The following is a 14,031-nucleotide window of genomic DNA, read 5'->3' on the forward strand; positions in this document are numbered from 1 at the left end:
GCCTGGCAGGCTACAGTCCATGGCGTCGCAAAGGGTCAGATATAACTGAGCAACTAACACTTCATACACACATACCACAGCTCTCTTTCTGAACCAAAATGCTACAGAAATTAAAGAAATCATATTCAGTGAGTATAATCACATGAAGCAATGGCTAAATAAAACAGGCACTAAATGCTGGTGTCTGATCACATTGGGTCTCTCCTACCCAACCTAACATACTATGGGAAGTTTCCTACAAGCTGCTGAACACATAAGCTAATTAATCTAAAATACTCAGAGAAAAATGTGTTACCTGGCTTATTGTTAAAATACAACCACCTTGAGAATATTTATAGCATTGACAAAGCTACTATTAGTAGTTTCATTGGCCCTAAAAAGAATTAACTACTATTACAAGTTTCCAAGTATGTATTTACAGAGGGAAGCAAACAATTTATTAAGCCAACTTTTTGGTCTTGAAGCAACAGATTTGGGGAAAGACAGTTTTACAATAGGACACAGAACTCACTTCTAGTTACACTGCTATTTTTTCATAGGAGAGGCATGGCACTGTCTGTGTGAATATTATGACTCAAGCTTACTCATCTTAACGAAGAATGAATTAAATTTGTTAGAGTAAAAACCTGAAAGAGAATGAAGATCCATGTAATTCAAAGTTGCCATTTTTAGAATGGGGTTTTGCTCCAAAGAGATTTTAAAAACATGTTTCTACATTATTCTATTCGCACTACTTTCACTTTAGTGCTCTGGTAAGTTGGCTGCTAAATAGAAACATGAAATGAACTCATTTTCAAAAAGAAAGTCATTTGTGATTTGACCATAGCATAAGCAACATAAAGAAGGAAGAAGTAATTTGTTAAGGTCCTGACTGCCAAAATATATTGCAATGTAGATACAAGTGCATGCAAACACTTGTGTGTGCCCCTCCCTATTTTCCTGGTGCAGTTACCCCGTGACAAAAATCAGATAATTAACGATAGGGTAAGGAGCCTATTGAAAGTCTCATTATATCCAAAGTCATTCTTTCCCAGAAAGTCCAGAAAATATAGAAGGGAATCACGGGCACTGCAGGGCAGAGAGTCTCTCATTCTATAAGTAGCTTTCAGGGTGATACGGCTTCAGTGTTTTTCCCCACAGAAAAGATATTCTAAGAGAAAAAAAAAAACCTTTCCAGCATGCACAATCACAAAATCATGCAAGCCTGTGGATCGTCTTTAATCACAGGCTAGAGCAGCAGTCCGCCAGCCTGTACCCAAAGCAGACAGACAATGTGAACCGAAGAAAAGAGTTTGAATGGAAGTGAAAAGAACTGAGTTTTATTCCCAGCTCTGTGATTTACCTGCATGGTCTTGGGCAAGTTACTTAACCTCTCTGGACCTCCATCTCTTGTTCATTGTTTTATTTTGTTTCACGGGGAAAACAAGAGGAAATCAAAAAACTTTTAAAAATTATGCCTAGGAAAATATTAGAGATCACACAGACCCATTTCCAACTTCACAGATGAGGACAGTAAAGCAGAGAAGTATACTCAGCCATAGGCAATTAGATAAGAAGGGTTCTAACAGGCATTGCAGCTCCAATTTTTAAAATTTACTTAAAATGACAAGTAACTTATGTCAAATTTTTAGGCCACGTGAAAAAAGTAAATAAAAGGCAAAAAAGGTTGATAATTACCAAATTCAGGATGATGGTGATTATCTCTTCAAGATATAAGGGAATAGAATCAGGAAAAGCATCAGTTGTTCTGGTAGCATTTTATTTCTCAAAATTAGTTTAGAGTACAAAAATGCTTGTTTCTCTTTATACATCATTTTTTGTCTAGAATGTTTTCTAGTAATGTTTTAAGTAACCACCAAAACATCTTTAACCAAAATCTGAATGAAATAAATGGAATTTCTCTGGAAACTATTTTAAACATTCTCCTGTTGAGTTTAAAAGGTAAATATCACTATGCCTCCTAATATAAGAACACAAGAGTAAAACAGGCTATATTTCCAGCTTAGTAAAATATTAAAAATACACAAATGGCACCAAACATAAAAGAAACTGTATTACTAGAAGACTGATTAATCCATTTAAGAATAGTGAGTGAAATACCCAATAATTTGTATATGCCTAAGAGAAACAGATTCAAGAGTCTCACCTGAGGGTCTACTGTTTAATCATCAGGATTCTTTGTTTATTTGTTGTTAATGAGACAAACAGGAACTGAAATGGCTTACCAAAAGTAAGCTAAGGCCTTTCTAAACCTCAACATGGAACCTACCTGTAAAAACTAAGTGCTTCTGAAATCTCTGAAATTTTCCAACAAGAAAGTATAGGTCATTCAGCAAAATATATTTACTGTACACTACTATAATAGCATTTAATTGTTATCATTATGATGCAGATATATAATGGAAACAGATGTTCCTTTTTCCTTTCAGCAAAGCACAGGAAAAGCATAAACTTGCTGATATTGCATGGACTACTACCATAGCACAATAGAGGAAAAAAAGACGTTAGCACATGACAATATTAGTTTTTACTACACAACTAATTGCATAAAAAGTACAACTTGAGATCATTAAATCAATATAATTTTCAGCACTACAGAAGGGAAACAAATAGATTTGTATAACCAGCCTATTTCACATCTGCAGTTGGGAAAATACTTCTGAGAGACTAAGTATATGCAAAATGCTACCACTGCTTACAGAACACAAGGAAAAGTGTTGTTCTGTTTTCTTTGCTAATGTAACATGAATTAAAATGCTGCCTCCACAGAGAACATTTTTTAAACAGTACCAGTATAAACTGGAAGAACCTTTCCAAAAACGATTTGGCAGTTCCTATCAAGACTTTTTAAAAATAGCCTATACTCTCAATGCAAGTATTTTCTTTGCTAATGATATATTGTAACGAAATTAACCAGAGGGATGATAGTTTTATTTTAAATGCTATTCTTCATAATTTTATTTTTAATCATGGAAAACTAGAAATGTAACTAATAGTAGACCAATGGTTACTTAAATCATATATGTTAAAACATACAGTGATATGACTTTAACAATAATTTTAATTATATAAGAAAATTTTCATTGTATAACACCAACTGAAGAAAAGCAGGACAGTTTATGTCTATAACTACAGTATATATATAAAATGTTTGGGGGGAAAACTCTTAGAAAAACATACAAAATGTCATTTCTAACTTTTTCAAATTCTCTGAGCAGATACTACCTTTTTAATCAGAAAATGACGTATTTTTCTTTAAACAGTTCAACAATTCTATTTCCATGCTCTAATACTCTCTGTCCTTGTCCAAGGTTTCTAAAAATTCTTTGGGTCAAATATTCTTATAAATATTTATAGGTAAATGGACTTAAAGTTATGGTGACATGTTGTTCGATCCCAAAATCTAGCATAGAAAGAAAAGTATGTCAATCACATAGACATTGCATTTTTTCCTGAGTTAAACATTTTTTTTCCTCACAAATTAAGGAAAAGTTTTATGGAACAAACATTACAAACGCTTACTTAACAGCTATTAAAATGATGTATTTTAAGTCACAAAATCAAGGAAATTTTTCAATTAAAAATAATTCTAAAGCATATTAAGTAGCCTATTAACTGCTCTCCCAAAATGCAAATCAAAAGTTTGCCATAAGCTTTTGTAGGATTCCTAGTTTCAGGATTCTATTTTTACAAGAAGGAGCTGATTTGTCTTAGGCTATTACTGTCTATTACTTCTAGAAGTCTTGAGGAAAGGTGGGAAGCAGCAAATTCTGGCAATCTGCCTAAAGAGAAATCAATGAAACAAATTAATCCTTCGCAGGCTGCAATGACACAGTAATCCATCATTCAGAGCTGCTTTTATATACCAAATCAGAGAGCAGAGCAGAGAGCCCTGGGGGACATCACAGACAACAACTTACACCAACACTGGGAAAATACTGAGGAATCAGTTTATTTAAAGAGGATAGATTTCAGTTGATTGCCTATTTCATCAAATAAAGATTTTTTTTCCCTTCACAGTGTGGTGAACCCAAGGCCTGATGACTGTATCTTCAGAATTCAGTACCATATATGCTGGCTGACATCAATAAGGGATGGGTGTTTTAAAATAATTAGCATCATTAATCAGTATGAAAAAATATCTGGATAGAGTAATATTACTTTTTTCATCAAATTTCTAGGTGTTAAACACATTCTCTGTTTGCAGTAGGTAGGGACTAACTGTAAATTCACCTATTAATCTATAACTTAACTGACCAATTCCTGGTAAACCACATTTGAAGTATAAGATATATACAACTTCCTAAGTATTGCGTTAAGTCTAAAGGCATGAAAACTTTAATTTCATTTCTTATGGTATAAAGTCCAACAAGCCAACCAGATTATAAATAAATAACTTGCTTTATCATGATAAATAGCTCTCTGGCTTATACTAGAAAATGAAAGATAAATATGGTTTCTTGTTAAAAATAAACTTATAATCAATGTAGAGCAATACATTTACACTAAGTGTATTTGTTTATATATACACAAAAACATATGTATCTAAATTTATTTATGCCTATGGAGAAATTTATGCACCTGAGTGTGTCATTCTAGAGCAATGTATTCTGAGTGAAGTATATTCCCTAGATGAAAACTAATGACAAGAACTATAAAGTCACAGTGTATTACTACTGTTAAATGCATGCATCTTTTTCACAGCTAAATGAGAGAAGTTAATGAAAGAAAAGAATTTTCAAGAAACAAAACAGAAACAAACCTGTCACAATGGTCCCTGAAATGTTAAAACTCAGAAAACCTAATCATGAATCAGAAAAAAAAAAGTTAAATAAATGCTAACTAGTCGATTTCTGAGTGGCATCTTCGATTCTGAGGTCCATGGCCATATGATTGCAATTCCTGGACGGGCTGATGCATTTTTAATTCAATGCAAGGATCTAGTATTTATTGATTTAATAAGGTTAGAGGTATTACATTGTTGCTGCTACTGATGAACTGTCAGCAATTTAATCTAGTGAAATCTAACAGAGGAATATATATTTTAGGGAAGGGAGTGGGTGAGGGAAGGGAGAGAGGGAGGAGGGAGGCAATAGCTATGTAAATGTCATCCCTTCAATACCCATGATGGTGACAAGACCAAAGCCCCTTCTCTCTCACACTGATTTGGGCTCCAGATATTTACTAACAATGTTGGCCACCAGCTAGCTGAGGTCAAAATGAAGAGACTGCAACAAAGTCTTGCAGGTAAACCTTCAATATTAGGGAAAGCAAGGACTTATCTCCCATAGCCACCCTCCGGCCTCTCCTCGAAGGTTTTGAGGTGCCTGCAGGCACACACATGCACTCACCCTCAATGACCTGAGCCTTTACCTCCTCACCTCAGGGTTTAAAGGAGCCCTTCAGCAGTTTCTTTTTTGGCCCCTAACATTGTCCAGGACATCATTAGCATGCAGGCAGACAGAAAAGAAAGGAGACAATTCACTTTCTCAAAAACAATTCTGCCAAAAATACAACCAAAAGAAAGAGGCTTTACAGGTTATGTCAAAAGATGGAGATACTATAGGCTCCAGAATCAGAGAGGAGGAAAGAAATCCACCAAAGTTGCTGAAACAGACACTTGGGGAATATTAAAAACCTTTTTGCACTGCTCCGCTACCCTGCTTGTGGGCTTCTTTCCCCAACCTGGACACCTGGGAAGCGAGTTGTGCTCCAGCTTTTCCCCGACTTTGAAGAAATGGATAATCTAAGGAGCAGTGCTGCTGCTGGGGTCAGTAAAACTATGCTAATTGGTGAACCTAATTGCTTCAAGCAGTCCTGCCTCCAAACAGGGAGAGCACAGTTGATGGAGTCGGTCTGTTCCTAATAAAATGAAGAAGCCCTGAATTAAATTCCCAAGGAAGGCACTATAAAAGTTTCCACAGTGTAACCAAATGACTTCACCTATGCTATTGCCCCTAAGATGACATCTTTGAAAGAAAGCAGACCCCAGTCAGGCTCCATATTCATAAATTGGCTGAGTTTTAGGCCAGTGAATCTGGATTGATTTAAAAAGGCTTTTTCATCCTTCCAATCAAATGAAGTCATTGTTAATTAGACGCTTTCTGTTAACAATGTCACTCTTCTCCGCATTACCTGCTCACACTTGCAGCGCCTCTAGTGCAACATCTGGACTTTCCCTACCCCCCTCGGCCCCCCATCAGTCCAGAAAGTTCGGCTCCAGGGTGGTGGTGTTTCCGTTTCTCCATCCCTGTCTGAAGGAAGATCCTATTCAGTGTACCAGAGGCGAGATACACAGCAACTCTGTAGACTGAGAGATGATAAAACAATCTCTGGGAACACTCCCCAGATACGGGGCTTCCAAAAAAATCATTTTTAATTAACTACGCACAAGTTTCTCTGTGCTGTTTCCCGCCTTGTAGACGGATGTTTTCCACGCTACCGAAGCCCACAACGTAAACTCCCAGTGACTGTCCAACTTCTTAAAATCAAGCTCCCCCTTACACTAGAAACTGGGGTTTGAGGTCTCCCAGCCTTGCCCCCCAGGACCTTGCTCCCTATCCCCTTGTCACTACACCCAACACCTAAAGAGGACCAGCGGGCCGAGACGAGCAACCAGGGCGCTCCGGGCCCAAGAAAGGAGAGAAGCGAGAAGCGCAGGGAGTTAGCCTCGCACAAGGCGCCTCGCTCGACGGTAGGTCTCCCTCAGAACCTTACAAGGCTGGGCGGAGGCCGGCTCCCTCCTTCCGGGTTCATTTCGGAGAGGCTGGCGGCGCGGAACCGACCGAGGGCGCGCGCCCGGGGTTGGGGGACCGTGCGCCACCCCCGGGTCGGGCCTGGCTTCCTTCCTGAACCTTCCACGCCGCGCGGGCCCGGGGCCTCGGTCGCTCCGGCTCGCCCAGGAGCGGGGGCGAGGGGGGAGCCTTCGGCACCCGCGAAGGCGCGGCTCCCGCGCTCGGAGGAGGGCCCGACGCGGCCCACCCCGGCACGGCCCGGGCCCCTCGGCCGCGCGGAGTGCCCCCGGCTCGCGTCGAGCTCCCGACCGCCCCACCCCGCGAGCGGGCCTTTGTGCCCGGATGTGGGCCTCGCTTCCGGGAAGGCCTTCCCCTCCACACCCCACCGCCCACGCCGGGCCCAGCTCCTACACGAGAGCCCGGGCCTCGAGGGAAGGATCCCCAGGGGGGCCCTGAAGGGAAAATGGGTGGGAAGGAATCCGAGGGGGGGGCCTGAAGGGAAAACGGGTGCGCAGAGCGCAGAACTCGTTCCCCGGGGACCCCCATGTGGGGGTGAAGAATGTGAGGAGACAGGGGCAGCGAGGGCCCTAGACGGCCGTGGGGACGGCGCGGGCTTCCGGCAAGGGCCTCCCTCCCCTGAGGCGGCGCCCGGCGTCGGCAGCGCCGAGGTCCACGCTAGATCCGAGGGCCTCGGCGGACGAAGGGGCCGCCGCCATCACCCTAGAACCGCCGGCGGGCCCCCGAAGGCCTCTTTGGGACCTGCCGCCAAGTCACACACTTCACCCCAGTGCAAGGAGGTCCTGAGCTGGAGTCGCCTGCCTACCAGGACACAGACCTCGATCTGGGACTCTGAGTACCTGAGGCACGCGCTTGGGGGCCAGACGGCCTTGGGGGCGCCCGACGGCCTTGGAGACCGCGGCCTGGCAGTCCTCCCTGCCTGCGGCTGCGGAGGGGTGGCGGTCAGCGGGGCTCGACGGTTAGGCCACCGTGAGTCCCGAATTCCTAGACATCACAGAAGGCAGAATCACAGCAGACGAGGTTAGACAGTGACGGTGGAAAGACAGAAGCACCTCCCGTCCCCGAGACAGGCACACTTCGGCGAGCGAGGACACTTCACTGCCCTTCTTCAAATCTTTTACCTCAGGGCTTTGCCCTCTGACAACGCCCGCCCGCTCCTCGAGACGGTTCAGGGAAAGGAACTTTCCCCGGGCCTCTTTACTCCTGTTACGTCTGCTCTGGGAGGAAGTCCGACAAATAATAGCAGCAGCTGAAACACCTGCGATCTCTCAGTACCATAAAAAATATATATATATGGACGGTGATTGGAGTCATTTCTCCTTCCGCTTCCAGAGGGAGCTCAAACCTGAAGCCTCAAGGTTATCCCTAAGTGTGAAACAGGATGCTCGCCAAACCGGCTGGGAACACCGCCGCCCCACACCTGAAGGGTGGGGGGGTCCCCTTTGCCAACAGAGACACGACCCGATGGTTCTCCTTCTCGTGTGTGTGTGTGAACCTAAATTGGGGGCTTGTGCAGTGTAACACTCTCCTCTGACCCTCTGGAGACTAAACTAGAACTGAGCGAAGGGGGATGGGGAGAAGGGGAAGGGAAGGTGCCCTGGAGAGAGTGGCTGGCAGAAGTCTGAGTGGGTGGTTGCGCAAGGGCGGCGGGACCCAGGTGCGCACGGGTGAATCCCAGAACCGCCGGCCACCCGGCTCTGGGCAGACCCCGCAGAATCCGGCCACGTGCTGGGGCTGCTGTACTCTGATTCTGCCTCTCGGCGATCTACACACACACACACCCGACGCGTGCATCTTTCTATCCTGGTCCTGAGGTTCCTCCGAGGTTGTTCAGGCCCGGGAACACCATAGGTGTCCGCGTGGCACCGCCACTTGGCCATTTCGCTCTCAGCTGGATGCAGGGGTAGCTGCAGCCGGGGAGGGAGGGCAGACGAAGGCGCCCGTCTCGGTGAGCACCCAGCCCCGCGCAGGGTAAGGGCTGATCGAGGGGCCGCGCCCTGGGAGGGGCGGCGTCCTCCATTTCCCAGGCCTCTCCTCCTCGCCGCTAGGTCGGGTCACCTGTCATCCCGAGCTTGCCGGGTGCTCGCCACGCTCCGCTCTCCGCGGCCACGCGACAACACCCTGCCAGCCGAAGCTGCGCGCCCTGGCGGTTCCCGGGTGCCCCAGCCCAGAGAGCCAGGACTCACCCCTCACCGCGAGCCTCTAGATACAAACAGCACTGGCGTCGCTCTTACTGCCTCCAGATCCGGGTCTTATCCTCCCAGCGGGCAATGACTCGCCGGTGTTTGGGGGGTGGTTGTTGTTTCTTTTAAAAGTATATTAAAGGCTCATTGGCATCTCCCCGTCCAGTCATTATGCCTTCATCCCCCGTCAATTAACCACACCTCAGAGGGCTGCTATTAAGAGCTAAATTGAGCTGCAAAAGTAGGTATCCCGTTTCGGGCAGATGTTGTCATCTCCCGCGGAGATAAGCGGCGGGCGGGCCAGACCCGCAGCTTCCGCAGCCGCCGGAGCTGCGCTGAACCAGGCTAAGGACTCTGGTTTCCAGGGGCTGGAAGGGAGGTCCCCGCCCGACATTGCGCTGGCGCTCCAGGAGCCGCGGGGAAAGGGGTAGGGCCCTAGCCCTCGGACCTCAACCGCTGAGCCGTCAAGGGGAAGTGTCTCCCGAGTTACGCCAGGAAAAACGTCAAGAGCTAGCCGTGCGTCTTTACGCAGAAAAGTAGAGTGCAGAGTGTGAGCGAAGCCCCAGCTCCCGGGCCGGAGACCCGAAACGGGGACAGCGGAGTTGTGGCAAGAGGGCAAAGTAGTGACTTTGGCTGGCAGCCCTCCACCGGCACACCCCACTTCCTCTTTCCTCCACTCCAGCCTCCTTCCTCCCTGGTGGCGGGCCCCCAGGACTCCTTGTGGAGGAAGGCGCGGTACTATGGAGATGCTAGAGCTGGAGCTAGGGAATCCTGGACGGAAACGTGGCGTTTAGGACAAAGGAGGTGCACTAGAGACGGCCCGCCGTGATGTGCCTTTCCACTCTTCCTCACTCCTGGGGACTTGGAACACGGCTGTCCTGCCGCACGCGGCTGGGAGACCCTGGAGAGAGGAGGAAAAGGGGGTGGGGAGCAAGGGGAAGTGGCCCTCGCTGCAGTTACAGGGCCTTCCTCCCGATAGTGGGCACAATAAATTTAGCCAAGGCTAGAGGAGATTAATTTCCCAGCATAATCCAATTAAAAGATTTCTAAAGTAATCTTTTGCGAAAATGAAAAAAAAAAGTGCTGGCTAAAGAGTGGACTGCTTTTGATGACAGTGATTTATCGCCTCGGCACAGCGGGCCCTGGCCGCTCGCTCTCCTGCACGCGATTTGACCAGGGCCTCCCGTCGGTGCCTCCAATCCAAACCTTAGCCTTTCTGAAAGATAGCCATCCATCACGCCAACCTGGGCAGGAGAAACAAGTGCAAGGGACTGGGGTTGCTTACAAGCACCATAGACTTTTTAAAGTGCTATTAGATTTATGGTCTCTTTTTCGACGCCCATCCAGAGTAATTAGCACATATGTTCTAAATAGATGATAGTTTTGTGAGCAATAAAGCAATTACCCATCGTTGGAGCTGACAGTTCCTCCAACTAAACTCCAACCAGCAGCTAATTGGAAAAGTCATTTCAGCTCCATTGTCTGCAATTAGTCCTGCTAAACTACTACACCCCAACTAGCTGGTTTGAGGTTAATTTATTCAGTGTTGTATATGCACGGACGAACCATTGCTACGAAGGGACTTGTCTTTTGCCCCCACCAGACTTCGCACTGGGACTAGAAGAGCAGGTGGGAGTGAGGTCGATGTTTGGGGGAGTCAGGATGGTTCCCAGGGGAGGAAGCGCCTGGCCGGGCCTCAGCTTCAAGGTCAGTGTCCAGCGCACTAAGCGCTGCCGCCGACAGAGAAAGCCATTGTTTCTCCTGCTGGGCAGTAACTGAAAGAAACTGCTCAGTTCTCAGTTTGTGCTACCAAAAACTGAGTGTTTAAAAAAAAAAAATCAGCATAGAGGAGGTGACTGCGTTCTGCGGGCACACCTTTCCTGCTGCACACGAAGCTGTGACCCTGGGCCACCTATCTGTCCCTAAAGGATAAAAGTAGACTCAGACTCCAAAACAGCAAAACCCCGAGCCCTCTTCCAGGTCGGGGGAGAGGGATCTTTCAATTCTTTCAATTCTCAGAGTAGTTGGTGAAAGAAAAGACTAGAAAGGTCAGGCAGACTAGAAAGCCCTGCTTCTGCCTTCAGCCTCTCTGAGTGCAAAGTCCCCTTGAAGCTGGTGGGTTTACATGAATTCCTTTCTTCGCTTTTTCTTTTTATTTTCCTTTCTCTCTTTCCTTCTTTCTTTACCTTTTTTCTTCTTTCCTTTCTAAAGTTAAGCCCAACAGGTCCAAGATTTGTGCACAGTGAGTGGAAAAAATGTGTTAAACGTCGGTTTGACGCCCCACCGGAACTCCCAAATATCCAGCGGCTGGGATTCTTCTACTTAATTTAATCTTTATTGGACAGGGCAGCTCCTACGCTTCTATTCACCAGGAAACCCCGGGAAACGGATCCGTTGGGGTTCAGAACTCAGGGCGGGAGGAAGAGGAGTTAAAGAGGGATTAATCCTCTCCCACCCAAACTCGAACTTTGGAACTGCGATCTCCGCTAGGCTGGAGTTAGGGGAGGGGGCCCAAGGTCCCAGCCGTGACAGCCAAGGGTCTCTGCAGTCTGGAGCAGGGGGCGGGGAGGCTGCCAGGCTAGATGGGAACTTGTAGCCCTGGTAACCGAGTATTCCCTTAAAGGAATTTACATTCTGAGAGCAATGCGAATTTTACTTAGAAGAATATGGGTTTGGGGGGTGGGGGCCAGAACGGTTTCTTAGGAAGTAAAGCCCAGTGCCTTCAGCCCTAGAAATCAAATGTCCTTTTCTTGATAGCCATTCATACCTAACAACCTGAGACTGTTTCTCCTTTATGAAGGACATGTAACAATGGCTAAGAAAACAATTCAAATAGTATTGTAGTCAACATGTGAGACTTACTATAACAATTCTCATTTCAGAACAAATTATAATCAGTTACTCAGCTTGAAAGATTTGGAAATATCTATAGCAAAAAAAAAAAGCAAACTTTTAAACTGCTTATTATCAGGCTCTTGTTTTCCAGTTATTTTTGTTTTAGCCAATTTAATTCCAATAAAAATCAAACAAAAAATTACTGGGGAGAAATCGAAAGTAATGGTCTCATCTTACCCCATCACTTCCCACCTGTCATACACTCTCTACCCTCTAAAGAGAAATTCTCCTGTCAATGTGGCTTCCAGTTGAAAGTGGAAAGGAAATTAGATGTCTTCACTAAAAGACTGTTCATCCTGTTCTCAATTACTTGCTTTTTTTTTTCAGGACTTAAATATGACATCCTAGAGAGTAGGGTCAGGGGAGCTGAAAAAAGAATCAGCTGACACTATCACTTGGACTTGGTAGAGAATCCTAATGTGTGTATGCATACTTATGTGTAAGGGCAAAAAAAAATCCCACCCAAATCCAGAATGTATGGGACACATTTAAGTAAACATCCTTACACCCCCAAAAATCTCTAAGCACATGTGTACAGAGATGTAGTCCTATGCAAGCTCAGCTAGCTGTCCACACACATGTATTCACTTCTGGAGTAAAGGCATTTTCATTGCTCCCCATAGTTTCTTTCCATTAAGCGCGATTAGATGATGTCTATTCAAAGTTGCTGATCCAGAGAGAAAATAAGAGGAGATAAAAGGAGATTTCAAGTGACCTCCTCGTCCCTTTCACACCAACCTGAGCCCTAGAATAGCCAAGGATCAACCAACACAAAAGCCCTGTCCTTTCTCTCTTCAGCTTCAGAAGATTTCACGCAAATGGTTAACAATAAAACATAGAACTATCACCAAGTTTGTTAGCTCACGCATTGGGAATACTTTATTAACTCCTCCCACAGATGGGCTAGGTTTATTATCCACCTCTGAAGTGGGTAAATAAAATACACACAGCAAAACAGGGCATAATTATTTACTGCTCCATGTGGTTTGTATCAGTGGTGTACTATGCTCGTTGCTTTTTCATTTGAACTTTACCTAAAGGCCCTCTCCCCCACTAATGGAGGACACTGTAATAAACATATCTTTCCACTGACAGTTTAGAGAGAAATATTAGGTTTTTATTTACATCAAACTTCTGATGGGTAAAACAGGATTGCAGCATGACCATAGTTACCGACAGATCTGCTGGCTCTGTGAGCCAATACTTTTCCACTACTTTGGTTTACTTTATAGGCAGTGAAGAAAGTGGCATTGAAGATTTAAACATATTCCAGCAGCTTTTAATCAGTGACTGTCCAACTTAGATCTACTTCTGATGGGCTAATCCTGGAGTAAAAAAAATAGGTGCCCTGACAGGTAACTATGAAGGGAAAGTATTACAGAGTGTAGTTAATTGTATTGCCAATGTACTCTAACAAGTTTCAAACTTATTTCAAACTTGAACTTTTCTTCCAAAGCCAAGTCATTTTCCCTAGGAAGAAGAGCCACACAGTTATCCTTCACTCAAGCCGGACATTTAAAATACATACATACATTTCCTAACACAAAGTCTCCAGTTCTTAATTTTTGCATAAATGCATTCACATAGCTAAGGCTTGATTTTTACAAAAAGTAAATATTTGTCCCTGGTTTCACTGGCGCGGGGCGTGCTAGGAACTGTTGTCACTTTTCCTCCTACAAAAGGCTTGATTTGCATCCAAAGGTCAGTACTTGCTCTCCTGCCATTTTCCTGAGGTTACTCCTGGGCCCTTTAACTGGGGGCCCAAGCAAAAAAAACGGGAAGTGCTTCCCTTATCTCTCTTTTCCAAAACACATGCTTTAACTGGCCAGTTTGTGATAGAAAACTAAACTGCTTTTTAAGGTAAAGCACTTTTGTCTGGGCCCAAAGGTGACCAAGAAGTAGTACCCAGACATACCAGTGTGCTAGTGAGTGCAAAAGCCTGCTGGATCCCTGGTTCAACTACAGAGGCAGGCTGAGAGCAGGCAGTCCATCAGAAGTCTGACTCCCAACTTGGCCTTTCCACCCTTGTTTTCACATTGACAAAGGCAGACCTTTTTACAGCTGGGCAGCCACAATACAGACTGAGTTCAGTCTTGCAAGAGGGGGTGGTTTCTGACATAGGCAAGGCTTTTGTTTGTTTGTTTGTTTGGGATTTTGTTTTTAAAACAATCACAAAACATTAGGCAGGCATTACTATGCCT

Source organism: Capricornis sumatraensis, chromosome 9 (genome assembly GCF_032405125.1).
Source record: "Capricornis sumatraensis isolate serow.1 chromosome 9, serow.2, whole genome shotgun sequence".
Taxonomy (NCBI): Eukaryota; Metazoa; Chordata; class Mammalia; order Artiodactyla; family Bovidae; genus Capricornis; species Capricornis sumatraensis.